The sequence below is a fragment of the Bombina bombina genome, chromosome 3 (assembly GCF_027579735.1).
Source record: "Bombina bombina isolate aBomBom1 chromosome 3, aBomBom1.pri, whole genome shotgun sequence".
In the NCBI taxonomy this organism is placed as follows: Eukaryota; Metazoa; Chordata; class Amphibia; order Anura; family Bombinatoridae; genus Bombina; species Bombina bombina.
Window position 1 is genome coordinate 134,825,362 of NC_069501.1, and position 22,397 is coordinate 134,847,758.

Sequence of the window (22,397 nt, forward strand, 5' to 3'; positions counted from 1 at the left end):
TGATTTTGTAATATTCAGCTTATGGCCACAAGCATGACATACATTGACACGAACTTGGTTGTCAATAATGAAAGCACTAGAAGTATATGGTAGTGTATCAGATATTGTTAAAGGTGCTATTCGCGGATCTGGTCTTGAAGTATCTGGTTGATGTTCAGAATGAGTTATTCTGGAAGGGAAAATTGTGGGTGCAGCATCGGGTTTCAATTTCTTGTTAACTCTGTGCGTATAATAGCAATCATTATGAAAGTGTATAGAGCACATTCTGTATTTTATTGTTTTGTTGGTATCATATACCCTTTGAACCATTTGTTCGAGATGATCAGGTGAGTATTGATTGGTTTGTTGAAGCCATATCCGAATTTTATCTTGTGTCTTTGAGAATACATGGAAAGTGACATTCGGTTGTGCCCTTCCTCTACGTGTTGAACTGCTACAACCTATAACAATACAGGCATGATGTTTCAAAGTAATCTGTGAAAATATATATAAAAAAAATATATATTAATTTTTTAGATAGTTGATTCATTGTCCCTAATATAAATAAAAAACTAAATATAATTGAAACTAAATTATTTTTTTTAGAGGGTGGAATAAAGAGATATAAAACACAAAAGATATGTTGTTATATATTGATAGATATAGTAATAAAAAATTGAAATATAGAGTTATATAGATAAATAGCAAACATTGTAATCCAATGTAACAAAATATAAAATTTATTTCAACTATATATAGAGAGAGATTTAATTTGCAAGATGGACAGACTACTTCAACAATATAAAAAAATATTATTGAAACCCTCAATGGTATAGTGTAATTTTTTGTTGTTGAATAAAACATGGTAGAGGTATGCCAGTTAAACCACATTTTTAACCATGTGAGTAGGCACATGTCGAGCGGCAGAAAAAGGACTAATTTGAGGAAAAATAAAGTAAATACATAATAATTTAATGGATATGAAAGTAAAAATTAAACTTGCATGATTCAGATAGAGCATGTTATTTTAAGACACTTTTTATTCACTTCTATTTTCCAATGTGATTCGTTCTCTTATAATATATTTCTAAAAAATGAAAAAGCACATATATAATTTTCAAAAAAGGTGAGTGCTAGTTGATGTCGTCCAAAAAAAGGACATTGTGATCATGCACGTAGCTCATGGCAGACACTGCAATAATTAGCATAAATGAATGTCAATAGATAATAAATTAAATTTAATCTGATCATGGGGATGTAAGAAGATGCTTAAATAGAAGTTAATCACAGAATTAAAAAGTACATAAATTTAAATGTGTTGGTTATGCAAAAACTGTGGAATGGGTAATAAATGAATATATATCTTTTAAAAAAAATTATGCTGTTGAAAGGGACAGTCAACAACTTTTTTTTTCTTTTAAAAGATTGATAATCCCTTTATTACCCATTCCCCTGTTTTGCATAACCAACAGAATTATATTAATATATGTTTAACCTCTGTGATGACCGTGCATCTAAGCCACTGCAGACAGCCTCCTTATATCAAGGATTTTTAAAGACATGCAGTCCAGCCAATCATGGCAGACTCCAAACTAACTCCAAGGTAATGAGCACAATGTGATATATATGACACACATGAAATAGTACTCTCTAACTGTGTAAATATTTACAAATGCTCTGAGCTAAGAGGTGTTTTTTTAATTTTAAAAATCAGTTTGAAACTAACTATGCTGAACTTTTAAGAAATAACACAAAGCCAACTCAGCACATTTAATGTTAAAAGTCAATATAAAATAGGTTTAAAATTGTAGGTCCTATCTGAATCATGACAGTTTAATTTTGACTATAGTGTCCCTTTAATTTCACGTAAAAAAAAAATAAAAAAATATATAATTTTTTTTTTATTCATTCACTTTGTATTCCTATTTCAAATATACACACAGAGAGTGTCATCTGTTAATTTAAAATTCCTTTAAGGCCATATCTTATACAATACATTTGTATTTACTATTCACAAAAGGGGAGCTCTAGTTCATGTTAACCGTATAGATAACATTGTGATCAATACAGTGTATTGTGGCAGACACTGCAATAATTCTCTACACTTAAAATCCATATAAAAAAAATTAAATTGAATGTGATTAGGGGAATTTTACAATAGGCTTACATACAAGGTCATAAGAATGGTATAAAGAGTATTTATATAATACAGGTGTTTATGCAAAAATGTTAAATGTGTAACAAAGGAATTATATATTATTATATAAAAAAGTGTTGCTGACTTTCCCTTTAAATAAAGTTTTTAAAATCTTCATTTATAAATAGCTAATTAAAAAAATTAAGGCCTAGATTTGGAGTTTGGCGGTAGATGGGTTGTTAACGCTACGCAGGCTTTTTTCTGGCCGCACCATAAATTTAACTCTGGTATCGAGAGTCCAAAAAAATGCTGCGTTAGGCTCCAAAAAAGGAGCGTAGAGCATTTTTACCGCAAATGCAACTCTCGATACCAGAGTTGCTTACGGACGCGGCCAGCCTCAAAAACGTGCTCGTGCACGATTCTCCCATAGGAAACAATGGGGCTGTTTGAGCTGAAAAAAAACCTAACACCTGCAAAAAAACAGCGTTCAGCTCCTAACGCAGCCCCATTGTTTCCTATGGGGAAACACTTCCTACGTCTGCACCTAACACTCTAACATGTACCCCGAGTCTAAACACCCCTACCCTTACACTTATTAACCCCTAATCTTCCGCCCCCGCTATCGCTGACCCCTGCATTATATTATTAACCCCTAATCTTCCACTCGCAACTTACATTATCCCTATGTACCCCTAATCTGCTGCCCCTAACACCGCCGACCCCTATATTATATTTATTAACCCCTAACCTGCCCCCCACAACGTCGCCGACACCTGTCTACACTTATTAACCCCTAATCTGCCGAGCGGACCTGAGCGCTACTATAATAAAGTTATTAACCCCTAATCCGCCTCACTAACCCTATCATAAATAGTATTAACCCCTAATCTGCCCTCCCTAACATCGCCGACACCTAACTTCAATTATTAACCCCTAATCTGACGACCGGAGCTCACCGCTACTATAATAAATGGATTAACCCCTAAAGCTAAGTCTAACCCTAACACTAACACCCCCCTAAGTTAAATATAATTTACATCTAATGAAATTAATTAACTCTTATTAAATAAATTATTCCTATTTAAAGCTAAATACTTACCTGTAAAATAAACCCTAATATAGCTACAATATAAATTATAATTATATTGTAGCTATTTTAGGATTAATATTTATTTTACAGGCAACTTTGTAATTATTTTAACCAGGTACAATAGCTATTAAATAGTTAAGAACTATTTAATAGTTACCTAGTTAAAATAATAACAAAATTACCTGTAAAATAAATCCTAACCTAAGTTACAATTAAACCTAACACTATACTATCATTAAATTAATTAAATAAAATACCTACAATTACCTACAATTAAACCTAACACTACACTATCAATAAATAAATTAAATACAATTCCTACAAATAACTACAATGAAATAAACTAACTAAAGTACAAAAAATAAAAAAGAACTAAGTTACAAAAAAATAAAAAAATATTTACAAACATAAGAAAAATATTACAACAATTTTAAACTAATTACACCTACTCTAAGCCCCCTAATAAAATAACAAAGACCCCCAAAATAAAAAAATGCCCTACCCTATTCTAAATTAATAGAGTTAAAAGCTCTTTTACCTTACCAGCCCTGAACAGGGCCCTTTGCGGGGCATGCCCCAAGAAAATCAGCTCTTTTGCCTGTAAAAAAAAACATACAATACCCCCCCCCAACATTACAACCCACCACCCACATACCCCTAATCTAACCCAAACCCCCCTTAAATAAAAATAACACTAAGCCCCTGAAGATCTTCCTACCTTGTCTTCACCTCAACAGGTATCACCAATCCGTCCTGGCATCCGGTGCTGAAGAGGTCCAGAAGAGGCTCCAAAGTCTTCCTCCTATCCGACAAGAAGAGGACATCCGGACCGGCAAACATCTTCATCCAAGCGGCATCTTCGATCTTCTTCCATCCGGTGCGGAGCGGGTCCATGTTGAAGCAGCCGACGCGGATCCATCCTCTTCTTTCTGCGTCTCCCGACGAATGACGGTTCCTTTAAGGGACGTCATCCAAGATGGCGTCCCTCGAATTCCGATTGGCTGATAGGATTCTATCAGCCAATCGGAATTAAGGTAGGAATATTCTGATTGGCTGATGGAATCAGCCAATCAGAATCAAGTTCAATCCGATTGGCTGATCCAATCAGCCAATCAGATTGAGCTCGCATTCTATTGGCTGATCGGAACACCTGTTGAGGTGAAGACAAGGTAGGAAGATCTTCAGGGGCTTAGTGTTAGGTTTATTTAAGGGGGGTTTGGGTTAGATTAGGGGTATGTGGGTGGTGGGTTGTAATGTTGGGGGGGGTATTGTATGTTTTTTTTTACAGGCAAAAGAGCTGATTTTCTTGGGGCATGCCCCGCAAAGGGCCCTGTTCAGGGCTGGTAAGGTAAAAGAGCTTTTAACTCTATTAATTTAGAATAGGGTAGGGCATTTTTTTATTTTGGGGGTCTTTGTTATTTTATTAGGGGGCTTAGAGTAGGTGTAATTAGTTTAAAATTGTTGTAATATTTTTCTTATGTTTGTAAATATTTTTTTATTTTTTGTAACTTAGTTCTTTTTTATTTTTTGTACTTTAGTTAGTTTATGTAATTGTAGTTATTTGTAGGAATTGTATTTAATTAATTTATTGATAGTATAGTGTTAGGTTTTATTGTAGGTAATTGTAGGTATTTTATTTAATTAATTTATTGATAGGGTAGTGTTAGGTTTAATTATAACTTAGGTTAGGATTTATTTTACAGGTAATTTTGTTATTATTTTAACTAGGTAACTATTAAATAGTTCTTAACTATTTAATAGCTATTGTACCTGGTTAAAATAATTACAAAGTTGCCTGTAAAATAAATATTAATCCTAAAATAGCTACAATATAATTATAATTTATATTGTAGCTATATTAGGGTTTATTTTACAGGTAAGTATTTAGCTTTAAATAGGAATAATTTATTTAATAAGAGTTAATTAATTTCGTTAGATGTAAATTATATTTAAGTTAGGGGGGTGTTAGTGTTAGGGTTAGACTTAGCTTTAGGGGTTAATCCATTTATTAGAATAGCGGTGAGCTCCGGTCGGCAGATTAGGGGTTAATAATTGAAGTTAGGTGTTGGCGATGTTAGGGAGGGCAGATTAGGGGTTAATACTATTTATGATAGGGTTAGTGATGAGGATTAGGGGTTAATAACTTTATTATAGTAGCGCTCAGGTCCGCTCGGCAGATTAGGGGTTAATAAGTGTAGGCAGGTGTCGGCGACGTTGAGGGGGGCAGATTAGGGGTTAATAAATATAATATAGGGGTCGGCGGTGTTAGGGGCAGCAGATTAGGGGTACATAAGGATAACGTAGGTGGCGGCGCTTTGCGGTCGGCAGATTAGGGGTTAATTATTGTAAGTAGCTGGCGGCGACGTTGAGGGGGGCAGGTTAGGGGTTAATAAATATAATACAGGGGTCGGCGGTGTTAGGGGCACCAGATTAGGGGTACATAAGTATAACGTAGGTGGCGGTCGGCAGATTAGGGGTTAAAAAAATTTAATCGAGTTGCGGCGATGTGGGGGGACCTCAGTTTAGGGGTACATAGGTAGTTTATGGGTGTTAGTGTACTTTAGGGTACAGTAGTTAAGAGCTTTATGAACCGGCGTTAGCCCAGAAAGCTCTTAACTCCTGCTTTTTTTCTGCGGCTGGAGTTTTGTCGTTAGATTTCTAACGCTCACTTCAGAAACCACTCTAAATACCGGAGTTAGGAAGATCCCATTGAAAAGATAGGATACGCAATTGACGTAAGGGGATCTGCGGTATGGAAAAGTCGCGGCTGAAAAGTGAGCGTTAGACCCTTTTTTCAGTGACTCCAAATACCGGCGGTAGCCTAAAACCAGCGTTAGGAGCCTCTAACGCTGGTTTTCACGGCTACCGCCAAACTCTAAATCTAGGCCTAAGATTGTAAAAAGAGATATAGATCTGAAAATATATATTATTTTCTCTATAAATGATAGAGAAATGTTAAATTACTGTGTTAAATGGAGAGTCTAGTCACAACTAAACTTTAAATATTCAGATAGGACATGTAATTTTAATCAACATTCCAATTTACTCTTATCATCAAATTTTCTTTTTTTTTTCTTGGTACTCATTATAAACTAAACCTGAGTAGGCTCATATGCTAATTTATAAGCCTTTGAGGGCTGCCTCTTACAACATGATGTTTTATTATATTTTCAACATAAAGACACAAAGTACACGTGGGACATATAGATAACACAGTGTCTTCAGGCACAGAAAGTAGCACAACACAATGGCAAAATCAAGAAAATAGATAATTAACAGTACCAGTCATGTGATCATGGGGCTGCAAGCAAGTTCTTAGATACAAGGTAATCACAGAGGTAAAATGTATATTAATATAACTCTTTTGGTTATGAAAAACTGGGTAATGGGTACTAAAGTGATTATCTTTTAAAACAATAACAATTCTATGTTAGACTGTCCCTTTAACAAAACATGATGTCTATCAATAAAAGAAGAGTGTTTAAAGGGACATTTATTGTTGAATAGAATAAAAAAAAATTAAATTGATATTATCATTATTAAACATTAAACAGTTGTGCCAACATAAATGTTGCAAAAAAGGAGCTTAGAAAGTACTGAAAAGTTCTTACCGCTCACGGTGACACCCTCCGGTCCTCAACAGTCCTCTGTTATTATTCCTCTCAGAGTAGTGACCCCTCTTCCTCCAGATTGTTAGGTGGCTCTGCTGCAAGCTTTTAGCGGCTCACTTGCTCCGGCTACTCGGCTCTCGACTGACTGTTGCCGCTCCGCTCCAACTCCTCTCACCAGTCTCGGTGTCTGACGTCACTCGGCCCTTCGGTCATGTGACTTTCTTATACGGCATAGGAGATAGTGCCGTTTTGGCCTGGTTATTTGAAAACTAATTTCTATCAGTCCCCATGGATGGAGGGGTATCCCACAATACCTGCTAAGGACCGCCAGGACCAGTGACACCCAAACCTGCCAAGATTCAATACCACATCAAGTTTTACAGTGAGTGGAGGCAACGGCTGCTACCCGATACCAGAGGCAAGTGAAAGTCACATGACCGGAGGGCCGAGTGACGTCAGATGCCGAGACTGATGAGAGGAGTTGGAGCGGAGCGGCTAAAAGCTTGCAGCAGAGCCACCTAACAATCTGGAGGAAGAGGGCTCACTACTCTGAGAGGAATAATAACAGAGGACCGTTGAGGACCGGAGGGTGTCACCGTGAGCGGTAAAAACTTTTCAGTACTTTCTAAGCTCCTTTTTGGCTACATTTATGTTGGCACATTTTGTATCTCTGGCAGAAATAGAGCATTTAAGAAAGGATAAGAAAGGACAGTAAGCAGATATTAACTACGGACATAGTCTGAAGATAAGCAAATGTAATTGCTACGATTGTGGGTCAAACAAACATATAGAATTACTGACAATACAAGTACAAGTCACTGTCAGAAATATTTATATTGCTTTGCACCTTAACACTATTTAAAGACAAATTGATAGAAGTGTAATAAGGTATATCATATAAACATGGCTACTAGCAACTATTATTCATTGTTAACTCTTGAGAAAAGCAGACCAACACTGAAGGATATATTTAACCCTGAAAATGAAATCAAAGAAATCTCAGAGGTTTTTTTACTGATGGAAAAGGCATTAATCAGAGAATATCAAACATGGTGGGATATAAAGTCCCTGGAAAAATATGTTGATTTGAATATGATACCTAGGGGCCTGAGGTTAAAGAAAAGGCCTACTTTCCTAGTGGTTGATGATGCTTTCCTGGCAGAATGGAATGATATACTCACAGAGTGCTCTATAAGACTCATTAATTTAATTATTAAACACAAGGAAATTAAGCTGATAGAGGCAAGACAACATATACAAGACATACAAAAAGGCCTTAATGAGTTTGTGGGACACAATCAGTATGAGAAACTTGACAATCTACTTAAACAGACAGTGGACAATATGAAAAAAGACATTGACAAACAAAAATTTCGGAAATTTACAAGGGACTCTGAGGATTATGTCTATAACAGGGTCTATCTTAAGAATTCCCAACAAAATAGGAGACACAGACGACAACGCAGACAGCGCAAAGGGGGAGATCAAGAGCCCAAAGAGACAAATAGACAATAACAACAGTCTATATCAAATAAAAAACAAGTCACCTTTTCTGACACTGACCCAGAGTCTAATGATGAAATAGAAGTACAAGATTTTGTGGACTTTATGACAAGTGGTCCCTCATCTGATGAGGCAGAATTGAATAATGAAGTTGTTATAATGCACTCACTAGACCCACACCTTACTCAACCCTTACAGGCCAATATCAATGGGGGCATGCTCAAACATAAATCTAGACAGATCAGTAATAAAAATAGATATGTTAGAGCCTTAGATAATGAGGAACAGAACAGACAAGGGGCCAACAATGAGCAGCCGCAGGTTTTTCAAGAGGCCGTGGCCGGACAGGGAGGAGGAGGAAGGGGAAGAGGAGGAATACACAGACCCCAAACATCACAGGGGGGAGAACAACCATTAGCACAGAGAGAAAGATACACACTAAGGAGGGGGAAGCAGAACAGATACAAGGTGTAAAAGTAATAAATCTGTCTTCTGTTATTCTAGAAGAATCAGAATTAGAAGTTCTAAGACTAGGACTTAACTTTGTGCCTTCAGTGGACTTTGATGTGTTCGAAACATTGTTAGATGTGAATAAGTTGGTACGCAAGCTTACATTAAAAAAGTTTTTCAATGAAGAAAATATTGAACAAGTGGGTGTGCAAGCACAGAACACTATTGAGAAAATGGTAGAGAATGATCATTTTCAGGTGAATGATGCTGTGGACTTCATAACACTATATCAATTAGAAAGAGACAGCAGTACATCAGAGATAACTAAAGGCTCACATACAGGTTATAGACCAAAGTCAGACTTTTATCCTACTCAGAAAAGGGGCAATATACTTGAACAATTTCACAAAAGAGTGGAGGAAGATTTAGTGAGATTAAAATCGCAAGAAACAAGCCACAAATTGAAACATTGAAACAAAAGAGAGGCCTAAAACTTTTGAAGCAAAGGGAAAATCTGATAATAAAGAATTCGGACAAGGGAGGCTCCATTGTCGTTATGGATAGGAGCTCCTATGTTCAAGAGGCGTTAAGGCAACTTGAGGACAAGGAGGTATACCTCGTGTTAAGAGGGAACCCAGTCCAGACTTACCAAAGAGAGATGAGGGACTTGCTGGATGACGGACTGGAGTGTGGTGTAAAAGATTCTGTCACTTTTGATTATTTGATGGTGGTGGAACCGGTTACTCCGATCTTCCACCATCTACCAAAGGTGCATAAATCCTTGGACAATGTTAAGGGATGCCCGATAGTGTCCGGCATAGGTTCACTATTTGAAAACCTGTCCAATTGGATGGAATCTCTAGTCCAGCCCGTCGTCTGGAGATTGCCATCATTTCTCAGGGATACAAAGCACCTGTTAAATTTTACAGATAGCTATGTTTGGGAGCAAAATTACAGTTGGCTCACCATAGACGTGGTGGGCCTCTATTTGGCGATACCCCACAAGGAAGGTCTAGAGGCTGTGAAATACATGTTAGATTGCTTTAGCGAATATGATGCTAATCTCAAAAGTTTCATATTGCGCACTCTTCTCTTCTTACTGACACAATTTTTTCGAGTTCAATGGATTGTTTTATCTGCAGAGACGTGGGACAGCCATGGGGGCAAAATTTGCTCCAGCTTTTGCCAACATATACATGGGTTGGTGGGAGATGTCCCACGTCTATGTAGATAGCAATCCATTTAGAGGCTCAATTATAGCATATAAGTGCTATATTGATGATCTTATAATGGTTTGGTCAGGCACAGAGGAAGAAAGCATATCCTTTGTAGAACATCTGAATCATAATAAGGAAGGTCTACAGTTTACACATGTCTTTGAAAGCAAAAAGGTGTCATACTTAGATGTGGAACTGGAAGGGAACATAGAAAATGGAACAGTAATATCAACTCTATATGTAAAACCTATAGCTGCTAATTCCCTCTTACACGCTAAGAGTTATCATCCACGCCATATGAACTATGGCGTGGCAAAGGGCCAGTTCATTGGGTTAAAACGAAACTGTTCAAGAGAAGCTGACTATCAAGCAAAAAGTAAGATACTTTGGAAAAAGCTTAAAGCAAGGGGATATCCAGAGGGGCCCTTACGTAAAGCGTATTTTGAGGTCAAGAGAATCCCTAGGGCTGACCTGCTGAGACCCAAATCACAGAGAACAGACAGAGAGATGAGTGAAATAACCTTTGTGACTAACTATACCAACCAATACAGACAAGTTTGTGACATTGTCAAGAGAAATTTGCAGATTCTGAGGGCTGATGAAGCGCTGAAGACTGTGATAGACAAAGGTTGCCAATTTGTTTCCAAAAGGAACCTAACGATAGGCAACATTGTCTCACCTAGCGCTCTCAGGAAACCACAGAAAAAAATCAGCTGGCTCAGCTGTAAAGGCCATTACAGATGTGGCTCGCATGGCTGTACAGCTTGTGGTTATACTATGACTGGTAAAGTATTTCAGTCAATCTACTCGCAACGTGTTTTTGATTGCAATTTCTGCATGAATTGTCGTTCAGAGTTTGCAATATATTTGATAACCTGTTCCTCTTGCCAGAAACAGTATGTAGGGTGTACAACGCGAGAAACACGAGAGCGTATACGTGAGCATCTCAATGATATTGAGAGAGGAAGGACAGCAACAGGGGCATCAAAGCATTTCATATATGAACATGGAGGTAGTGCCAAAACATTCACCTGGATGATCATAGACATCATAAAAAACAAACCTAGGGGAGGTAGTAAAATCAAGGAGCTCTACAAGAAAGAGGCATTTTGGATTTTCAAGCTATACACACGTATGCCAAATGGCATGAACATTGAGACGGATTTGATTAACCATTGGTAATCAATTGCTTGTAAATCCAATGCCAATCAGGTACCAGATAAGGTCTACTTATGTCAAAGTATTGCAAAACACAGAGATACCAGGTCAAAGAAATTGTGTTAAACACATAGATATTAGAAGGAAATAACAGCGGAGCTTTGGGGCTTGCTTTTATTAACAAGAAAGCTAATAACAAAAAATAGTCCATAAATCGCTCGCTTTGCAGTGGTATTGTGTTAATAACTAACATAGATCTTATATTAATATTATTGTGAAAATAACACCATCCACAAATGATATCTAACTCAGCATAATTTTAAATTTGAGTTAGAGTATGTATAGTATATATAAAGCAAAATCTAAAGCTAAGGTGAGTTTAAGTTGTAACACAAATACTAAGATAAGATTCAATGTCAATTGAAAATATATATAGAGATATATATATATATTTATATTTGGATAAGCGAACAAGTTTGCAGGGATACAACAACCTTTGTTATTATAAAGGTAATAACAACAACACAAAATTGATAATGAAAACCAATTGCTTTATTTATATATATACACACATAAACAAATAGGTGCACTATTCACATTAATATATATATATATATATATAGAGTAGATAAGCATAGTACTTTAACTATTCAATCAAGAGACACACGGATTTAGTATGAGTATACACAGTGTTTAATAACATCAAGGGTTAACAATAGAATAGAGGCATAGCACAGACTACCAATCAACTAAGAGAGAGTGGAATAAAACCACACAGCTGAGACTGACAAGGAGAGTCTATGAATAAGGCCAGTCAGGGCCGAAACATGTTAGACGTGTCTGTCTGTGCCATGGTTTTTGGAATTTTTAAGCCATGATTTTAAATGGAAGAAATGAAGAAGTATTTTTTAGTTTTTAACCAGTTGCCTTTCCTTCTTTTTGGTCCAAGTTACATTAAACAGTTGTTCATAAACCACACAATTATATTGATATATTTTTTAAACATGAGATTAACATGTGTCTAATAACCATTTGTAATATTACAGATCACATGAATGTGGATCTTTATTATCAATTGTCTAGCATTTAGGTTTTTTTGGGGATCAAAAACGAAAATAAATCACTGTGCATCAACAAAGTGTTATCTATATGTACAAATTGTACGTTCAATCTCTTTGAGTTGAAAAGAGATTATCAAAAGAATGTGATAAGAGGCAGACATCAAATGCTTATAAATTAACATATGAGCCTACCTATGTATAGTTTTACCTAACAATGACAATATAATAAAGCCAGTTTGCTGATAAGACAAAATTGTAAAGTTCATTCAAATGTCAATGAAAAGTCTGACTAGTTAAATTTAAATTTAAAATAGACTGTCAGTTGAAATAAAGAAAGACAAACAGATATTTCATTTGATAATATAAATAGAGAGATAGATAGACCAATATAGAGAGATATACAGCATATTTGAATCGTGACTAAATAAAAAAAAATAAAAAAAAAAATAAACAAAAAGAAAATATCTTAAAAACAAAACAAAAATAAAATAAAAAAGAAAATAAGGTTAAGAAAAGACACAAAAGAGATGATATGTAGGGATAAAATAAAAGAATGTTGGATAATGAAAACATTATAATTATATTATATTTCAAAAACAAAGTTTGAAATAGATAACAATACATTGTTGTTTGTAGAAACAGAAATATAGATATTGTGTGAATTGCTCTAGCAAAATAAAAATAAGATTTCCATACTTAAAGTGTCAAGATCAAATAATTTATATTACAATATTCAGATACTGAATAAAAATTTCTAAATACTTTCAAATTTAATTATATTATAACCTTTTTTAATTCTATTATTATCATTTGTTGATTTGTTGAAGGATAATCAATGCACTAGTGTCTTATAACTCAAGAATTGTGTGATATAATGACAATTCTTATATATATATATATATATATATATATATATATATATATATATATATATATATATATATATATATACAGCATTCAATAAACAGCTATATAAACTTTGTGGATAATGACTGTATCCAGGTAAACATTTCTGCAAAGGATAACAAGAGAATGAATCCACTGAAATAATAGAATTAAATTTGAAAAATTATTATTATATTATTCTAGTTCTGAATAATGCAAGCAAATTTTTTTGGTTTCATGTACCTTTAACAATGAATTATGATTATTGAAATCATTAGATAGAGAAGGGTTATATAGACAGGTATTTTACAGAAATGATATGTTTGCACATAGAGAATTATACAACTCAAAAGATAATTATAGAGATATATTGCATAAAAGAGAGCATTTACATTGATTTTGAATAAAACAGAGGGCAGAAGTGTTATATTAAAACTATTGTATATCAGAAAAATATATTAAGGGGTATTGATAATGCACTTCTGAGATGTTTGTATATTAAAAAATAAATAAATAGTTGACATAGCTTTAAAAAACAAAGAAACATTGTCATATAAAAAAATGAAATAACTTTTAAATTAAATAAAAAATAATTTATAAAATATATAAAAGAAAAAGGAAAGGGTCATAAAGTTATACAATCTATGAGAGAGAGAGAGAGAGAGAGAGAGAGAGAGAGAGAGAGAGAGGGGAGAGGGAGAGAGAGAGAGAGAGAGAGAGAGAGAGGGAAGAGGGAGAGAGAGGAGAGAGAGGAAGAGGAGAGAGAGAGAGGGAAGAGGGAGAGAGAGGAGAGAGAGGAAGAGGAGAGAGAGAAGAGAGAGGAGGGAGAGAGAGAAGAGAGAGAGAGAAAATAAATGTATAGTGAAATCTCTGTTATATAAAAAAATATATGTGTTAGGTGGGATATATATAATTGCTTTTAAAAAAATATGGTCATGGATGTATAGATTCTTATAAAAAAGAATTGTATTAAGTTCTAAAAGTTGTTCAAAGAAAAGAACAACTTTAGCTTCTAATCTATTTGCAATATAAAAGAATTATGGCAGAAAGAATGTGTCGTTCCTTGGTAAACTTATCTGTATGTCTGGCTTACAAAGACACCATAATTTTTTTTTCAAGTTTAAAAAAAGTCAATTGTAATAGTAGCTAATGAATAACTAGGGCCTAGATTTGGAGTTTGGCGGTAGCCCTGAAAACCAGCGTTAGAGGCTCCTAACGCTGGTTTTAGGCTAACTCCGGTATTTGGAGTAACTCAAAAAAGGGTCTAACGCTCACTTTTCAGCCACGACTTTTCCATACCGCAGATCCCCTTACGTAAATTGCGTATCCTATCTTTTCAATGGGATTTTTCTAACTCCGGTATTTAGAGTCGTGGCTGAAGTGAGCGTTAGAAATCTAACGACAAAACTCCAGCCGCAGGAAAAAAGTCAGTAGTTAAGAGCTTTCTGGGCTAACGCCGGTTCATAAAGCTCTTAACTACCTATGTACCCCTAAACCGAGGTCCCCCCACATCGCCGCCACTCGATTACATTTTTTTAACCCCTAATCTGCCGACCGCCACCTACGTTATACTTATGTACCCCTAATCTGCTGCCCCTAACACCGCCGACCCCTGTATTATATTTATTAACCCCTAATCTGCCACCCACAACATCGCCGCCAGCTACCTACAATAATTAACCCCTAATCTGCCGACCGCAAAGCACCGCCACCTACGTTATCCTTATGTACCCCTAATCTGCTGCCCCTAACACCGACCCCTATATTATATTTATTAACCCCTAATCTGCCCCCCTCAACGTCGCCTCCACCTGCCTACACTTATTAACCCCTAATCTGCCGAGCGGACCGCACCGCTACTATAATAAAGTTATTAACCCCTAATCCGCCTCACTAACCCTATAATAAATAGTATTAACCCCTAATCTGCCCTCCCTAACATCGCCGACACCTAACTTCAATTATTAACCCCAAATCTGCCGACCGGAGCTCACCGCTATTCTAATAAATGTATTAACCCCTAAAGCTAAGTCTAACCCTAACACTAACACCCCCCTAAATTAAATATAATTTTAATCTAACAAAATTAATTAACTCTTATTAAATAAATTATTCCTATTTAAAGATAAATACTTACCTGTAAAATAAATCCTAATATAGCTACAATATAAATTATAATTACATTGTAGCTATTTTAGGATTAATATTTATTTTACAGGCAACTTTGTAATTATTTTAACCATGTACAATAGCTATTAAATAGTTAAGAACTATTTAATAGCTACCTAGTTAAAATAATTACAAAATTACCTGTAAAATAAATCCTAACCTAAGTTACAATTAAACCTAACACTATACTATCATTAAATTAATTAAATAAAATACCTATAATTACCTACAATTAAACCTAACACTACACTATCAATAAATTAATTAAATACAATATCTACAAATAACTACAATGAAATAAACTAACTAAAGTACAAAAAATAAAAAAGAACTAAGTTACAAAAAATAAAAAAATATCTACAAACATAAGAAAAATATTACAACAATTTTAAACTAATTACACCTACTCTAAGCCCCCTAATAAAATAACAAAGACCCCCAAAATAAAAAATGCCCTACCCTATTCTAAATTAATAAAGTTCAAAGCTCTTTTACCTTACCAGCCCTAAACAGGGCCCTTTGCGGGGCATGCCCCAAGAAGTTCAGCTCTTTTGCCTGTAAAAAAAAAACATACAATACCCCCCCCAACATTACAACCCACCACCCACATACCCCTAATCTAACCCAAACCCCCCTTAAATAAACCTAACACTAAGCCCCTGAAGATCATCCTACCTTGTCTTCACCTCACCAGGTATCACCGATCCGTCCTGGCTCCAAAATCTTCATCCAACCCAAGCGGGGGCTGGCGATCCATCATCCGGTGGCTGAAGAGGTGGCTGAAGAGGTCCAGAAGAGGCTCCAGAATCTTCATCCTATCCGGGAAGAAGAGGCGATCTGGACCGGCAACCATCTTGATCCAAGCGGCATCTTCTATCTTCATCCGATGATGACCGGCTCCATCCTGAAGACCTCCACCGCGGACCCATCTTCTTCCGGCGACGTCCAACTGAAGAATGACGGTTCCTTTAAGGGACGTCATCCAAGATGGCGTCCCTCGAATTCCGATTGGCTGATAGGATTCTATCAGCCAATCAGAATTAAGGTAGGAATATTCTGATTGGCTGATGGAATCAGCCAATCAGAATCAAGTTCAATCCGATTGGCTGATCCAATCAGCCAATCAGATTGAGCTCTCATTCTATTGGCTGTTCCGATCAGCCAATAGAATGCGAGCTCAATCTGATTGGCTGATCGGATCAGCCAATCGGATTGAACTTGATTCTGATTGGCTAATCAGCCAATCAGAATATTCCTACCTTAATTCCGATTGGCTGATAGAATCCTATCAGCCAATCGGAATTCGAGGGACGCCATTTTGGATGATGTCATTTAAAGGAACCGTCATTCGTCGTTCAGTCGTCAGCCAGGATGGATGTTCCGCGTCGGAGGTCTTCAGGATGCTGCCGCTCCGCTCCAGATGGATGTCGATAGAAGATGCCGCCTGGATGAAGACTTCAATCGGATGGAAGACCTCTTCTGCCCCGCTTGGATGAAGACTTCAATCGGATGGAAGACCTCTTCTGCCCCGCTTGGATGAAGACTTCTACCAGATCATGGACATCTTCAGCCCCCCGCTTGGGCTTGGATCAGGACATCGGAGGAGCTCTTCTGGACCGATCGGTGAACCTGGTATGGTGAAGACAAGGTAGGAAGATCTTCATGGGCTTAGTGTTAGGTTTATTTAAGGGGGGTTTGGGTTAGATTAGGGGTATGTGGGTGGTGGGTTGTAATGTTGGGGGGGTATTGTATGGTTTTTTTTTACAGGCAAAAGAGCTGAACTTCTTGGGGCATGCCCCGCAAAGGGCCCTGTTCAGGGCTGGTAAGGTAAAAGAGCTTTGAACTTTATTAATTTAGAATAGGGTAGGGCATTTTTTATTTTGTTATTTTATTAGGGGGCTTAGAGTAGGTGTAATTAGTTTAAAATTGTTGTAATATTTTTCTTATGTTTGTAGATATTTTTTTATTTTTTGTAACTTAGTTCTTTTTTATTTTTTGTACTTTAGTTAGTTTATTTCATTGTAGTTATTTGTAGATATTGTATTTAATTAATTTATTGATAGTGTAGTGTTAGGTTTAATTGTAGGTAATTGTAGATATTTTATTTAATTAATTTAATGGTAGTATAGTGTTAGGTTTAATTGTAACTTAGGTTTGGATTTATTTTACAGGTAATGTTGTAATTATTTTAACTAGGTAACTATTAAATAGTTCTTAACTATTTAATAGCTATTGTACCTGGTTAAAATAAATACAAAGTTACCTGTAAAATAAATATTAATCCTAAAATAGCTACAATGTAATTATAATTTATATTGTAGCTATATTAGGATTTATTTTATAGGTAAATATTTAGCTTTAAATAGGAATAATTTATTTAATAAGAGTTAATTCATTTCGTTAGATTAAAATTATATTTAACTTAGGGGGGTGTTAGTGTTAGGGTTAGACTTAGCTTTAGGGGTTAATACATTTATTAGAATAGCGGTGAGCTCTGGTCGGCAGATTAGGGTTTAATCATTGAAGTTAGGTGTCGGCGATGTTAGGGAGGGCAGATTAGGGGTTAATACTATTTATTATAGGGTTAGTGAGGCTGATTAGGGGTTAATAACTTTATTATAGTAGCGGTGCGGTCCGGTCGGCAGATTAGGGGTTAATAAGTGTAGGCAGGTGGAGGCTACGTTGTGGGGAGCAGATTAGGGGTTAATAAATATAATATAGGGGTCGGCGGTGTTAGGGGCAGCAGATTAGGGGTACATAGGGATAATGTAAGTAGCGGCGGTTTACGGAGCGGCAGATTAGGGGTTAAAAAAAATATGCAGGGGTCAGCGATAGCAGGGGCGACAGAATAGGGGTTAATAAGTGTAAGGTTAGGGGTGTTTAGACTCGGGGTACATGTTAGGGTGTTAGGTGCAGATGTAGGAAGTGTTTTCGCATAGCAAACAATGGGGCTGCGTTAAGAGCTGAACGCGGCTTTTTTGCAGGTGTTAGGTTTTTTTTCAGCTCAAACAGCCCCATTGTTTCCTATGGGGGAATCGTGCACGAGCATGTTTTTGAGCCTGGCCGCGTCCGTAAGCAACTCTGGTATCGAGAGTTGAAGCTGCGTTAAAAATGCTCTACGCTCCTTTTTTGGAGCCTAACGCAGCCTTTATGTGGACTCTCAATACCAGAGTTATTTTTATGGTGCGGCCAGAAAAAAGCCGGCGTTAGCTACGTGGGTCCTTACCGACAAAACTCAAAATCTAGGCCTAGGAGAATTGACTTATACAATAAAATGAGATTTGAATAAGGATCATATCCAAAATAGTTATGAAATTTTGTGTAAATTAATTAATTAATTTTTTTATGTGCATCAAATTGATTTAGACAAAAAGAATATATACTAATTATTAAACTAAGAAAAATGATTAATAGAAAGATTAATTGATGTATTGCTAACACAAAAACAATGCATTTTGAAGATATTGAAAACGAAAGAACGATTAAAATCGTCATCATTTCTATTTAGCATCTTTTGTCCAAAAATAAAAATATTTAAAACATTTATACACTGCTTTGGTATTATTAGTAAAATTGAATATTTTTAATGTAATCGTATTGTTTAGATCATACTACATACGAAGTATGTATATATCATCCATATTTGTATATTATAAATTTTGCTCTCCAAGTATGTTATCAAACTTTCCGCTTACATTCAAATAATAATCAACATAAATCTCATTAATAGCATGGTTATTAACAAAGCGAATAGTACGGATATTAAAAGTACTTTTATAATACTTACTGCAGTAAAGATTTTGATAGGAACGATGTGGAGATCGTCAATTCAATTTTGCTGTCGCTTGCTGGCAAAGTATTCAATGAATGGAAACATTCATTGAATACTCTGTTTCTTTTACAAGATACGCTGTCAGTATGCATGCGCATTGAAAATTGCGGTGCCGATAGCGATTACGTAATAATTTTCTAACGCATGCGCATATTAGCCAATCAGTGTTAAATGCATGCGCAAATTAAGTAATCCTTGGAACACGCTTTTCAACTACGTAATTGAGCGGGAGGGAACGCGCTATACGTAATGCAGGCGAAATACAGGAAGAAATGGATGGGAGGAGTTTGAAACGAAAATGGAGCTAAATTGAGATATAAAATATAATGATATATTTTGAGAATTAAAAAAAAAAAAAAAAGGCGTTTTAACTGATCCTTTGATTGTGAATTGATAGTGAATAATAATTATGCTAAAATTTACATTCACTTTAAGTGGCGACTTTTAATTTTTACAAAATTTTTAGTAATCTCTTTTTTTTATTGATTTTTATGTATAGACTATGTGATTCTCCCCCCTCATATCTCTCTTTTTTTTCTCCTCCCGGGCACCACTCCCCACTCTTTTTTACTTATAACTTAGGACGTAATTTACTTTTTTCTTTGCCCGTTACTTTCTATATATGTTTTAGCAGTAATATTGAAAGGTGAAGGGCAGAAGTACAAAAAATTAAACTGTTTTATTGAAAGCATAATCTGTTCAATTTAATGATACACAAGATTGTTTTTATTTTAGTATTCGTAATATGGCAAGCTAGCCACAACCTTAATGTATAACATGGATGTTCAGGAAAAGCAATATTTGAATCTGCATATGATTTGTAAACTGTTAAATGTCTATAAATAAAGGTTGTAAAAAAAAAACTTCTCTGGCTACACAATTTATTATTTATTAACTCAAACCCATTCAAAGCCTGAGCCCAACCTTAACCTTATAATGATTATAACAGGCATTTTTTAAGAAATAGCAGTCAACCTCCACAATGGCTTAGCTAGAGATGAAAGTTCCTTGTTTTTTTTTTTTTCAGATCCTTAAAAATTATCTGACCTTATTACAGCAATTAACAATATAATTCAAATGAAATTGAGAGAGTTTGGCTATGAAGTTTTTTGGAACACTGTGTTTATGTCCAGTTCTTTAGTAAGGGCTTGTGGTGAGCTGGGCCTCTCAGCCATTGATTCCAGCTTGTTTCATTCTGAAACAACAGCACTCCACCTGACACTAAGAAGATGCATGCTCGGACAGGAAAGTGTATTGCTGTTTGTTAGAATCACTGACCAAAGCATTTAAGATTTTATTTATTTTATGAGATATATATAGTCTATTTGATTCATGCACTCTAGACCATTTTTTAGCTTACAGTTCATTTTATACTCGCATCACTCTCCAATCAAATTTACTACTCATATTGCTTGTATGGTTCTACCCTGATGCACAACCTACTACAATTTGTTTCACTGACCAAAACTTTAAAATTCCCAAATAAAACCAACTGTACAAAACTCAAGCACTCAATACTCTTTTCTGTCTAACAAATCTTCTTCACCCTTTCCCTTTTAACAAAGTATAATGCTTGCAACAGCTGATAACTACTCAATCTTGCATGCAAAATCCTGACGTACAAAACATCTCCTTAGTTGAATATCAAAGGACCAATTTATTTAAATTAGGAGAAACACAAATAGTGATTACATTTTTTTTATATATTAGCTAATGAATTTAAGGAAGTCCTTGTTAGAGGTTATGGTCTTAAACTTTTAATAAAACTGTGAGAGAAATGTCATGTAGACAAGAATAATTCACACCTAGATAGCTGGACCGCAAGCCTTTTAGTCTGTAACGCAACTTCAGTCTTCACACGTAAAGACTACATAGCGCAGCCATTACAAGTTTTGCGGTGAGGTTAAAAAGCTTGCGTTCCAGCCTATACCGTCAAGATCCGTTTCGCAATCTAAGACCAGTAGTTATAAGTTTTACGCAACAAAACTGTTACATAAAACTCATAACTAAACTGTCACAAAGTACACTAAACACCAATAAACTACCTATTAACCCCTAAACCGAGACCCTCCCACATCGCAAACACTATATTAAAGTTATTAACCCCTAATCTGCAGCTCCCGAAATCACCTAAAGTAATACAATTTATAAACCCCTATTCCGCCGATCCCCGACATCGCCGCCACTATACTAATGTTATTAACCCCTATTCTCCGACACGCCAACATCGCCCACACTATAATAAATCTATTAACCCCTATTCCGCCGCTCCCCAACACTGTCGTCACTATAATAAACACCTATTAATATCTAAACCACAAGCCCCAACAACGAAATATACTAAATTAAACTATTAACCCCTAAACCGAAAGCCCCCCACATTGCAACAAACTAATTTAAACTAGTAATCCCTAACTTTATATTAAAATTACAATTTCCCTATCTTAAATTAAATTAAAACTTACCTGTCAAATTAATAAAAGTAAGTTTAAACTAACAATTAAACTAATATATAACTATTAAACTAAAATTAACCTACCTACCAATTAAAGAAAACTAAAATACACATTAAAAAAATCCTAACACTACTCTAAAAATTACAAAGTATCTAATTACAAAAAATAAAAAATACTAAATAAAAAAAAATAACAAACACTAAATTACGAAAAATAACAAACGAAATTATCAAAAATAAAAAAGAATTACACCTAATCTAATAGCTCTATAACAAATAAAAAAGCACACCCAAAATAAAAAAAAACCTAGCCTACAATAAACTACCAACAGCCCTTAAAAGGGCCTTTTGTAGGGCATTGCCCTAAGTTTAACAGCTCTTTTACCTGTAAAAAAACACAAAGACCCCCCCAACAGTAAAATCCACCACCCAACCAACCCCCCAAAATAAAAAAACTAACTCTAACAAAAACCTAAGCTACCCATTGCCCTGAAAAGGGCATTTAGCTCTTTTGCATTGCCCTGAAAAGGACATTTAGCTCTTTTAAGAAAAGCCCAAACCCTAAACTAAAAACAAAACAACCAAAAAAGTTTAAAAAATCGTAACACTATCCCCCGAAGATCCACTTACAGTTCCCGAAGTCTGGACATCCAGGCCACGAGAGGTCTTCATCTAGGCAGCTCCATCTTCAGCCATCGTGGGACCAGCATCTTCTTCCCTGTGGAGGCAGAACGGTGATGCACGGAGGCGGAGGTCCAGACAGAGGGCCAAAGCAGAGGTCCACGTATTCTGGGGGTACCATTGCATTCCTATTGGCTGAAAAATTTTAATCAGCCAATAGGAATTAGGG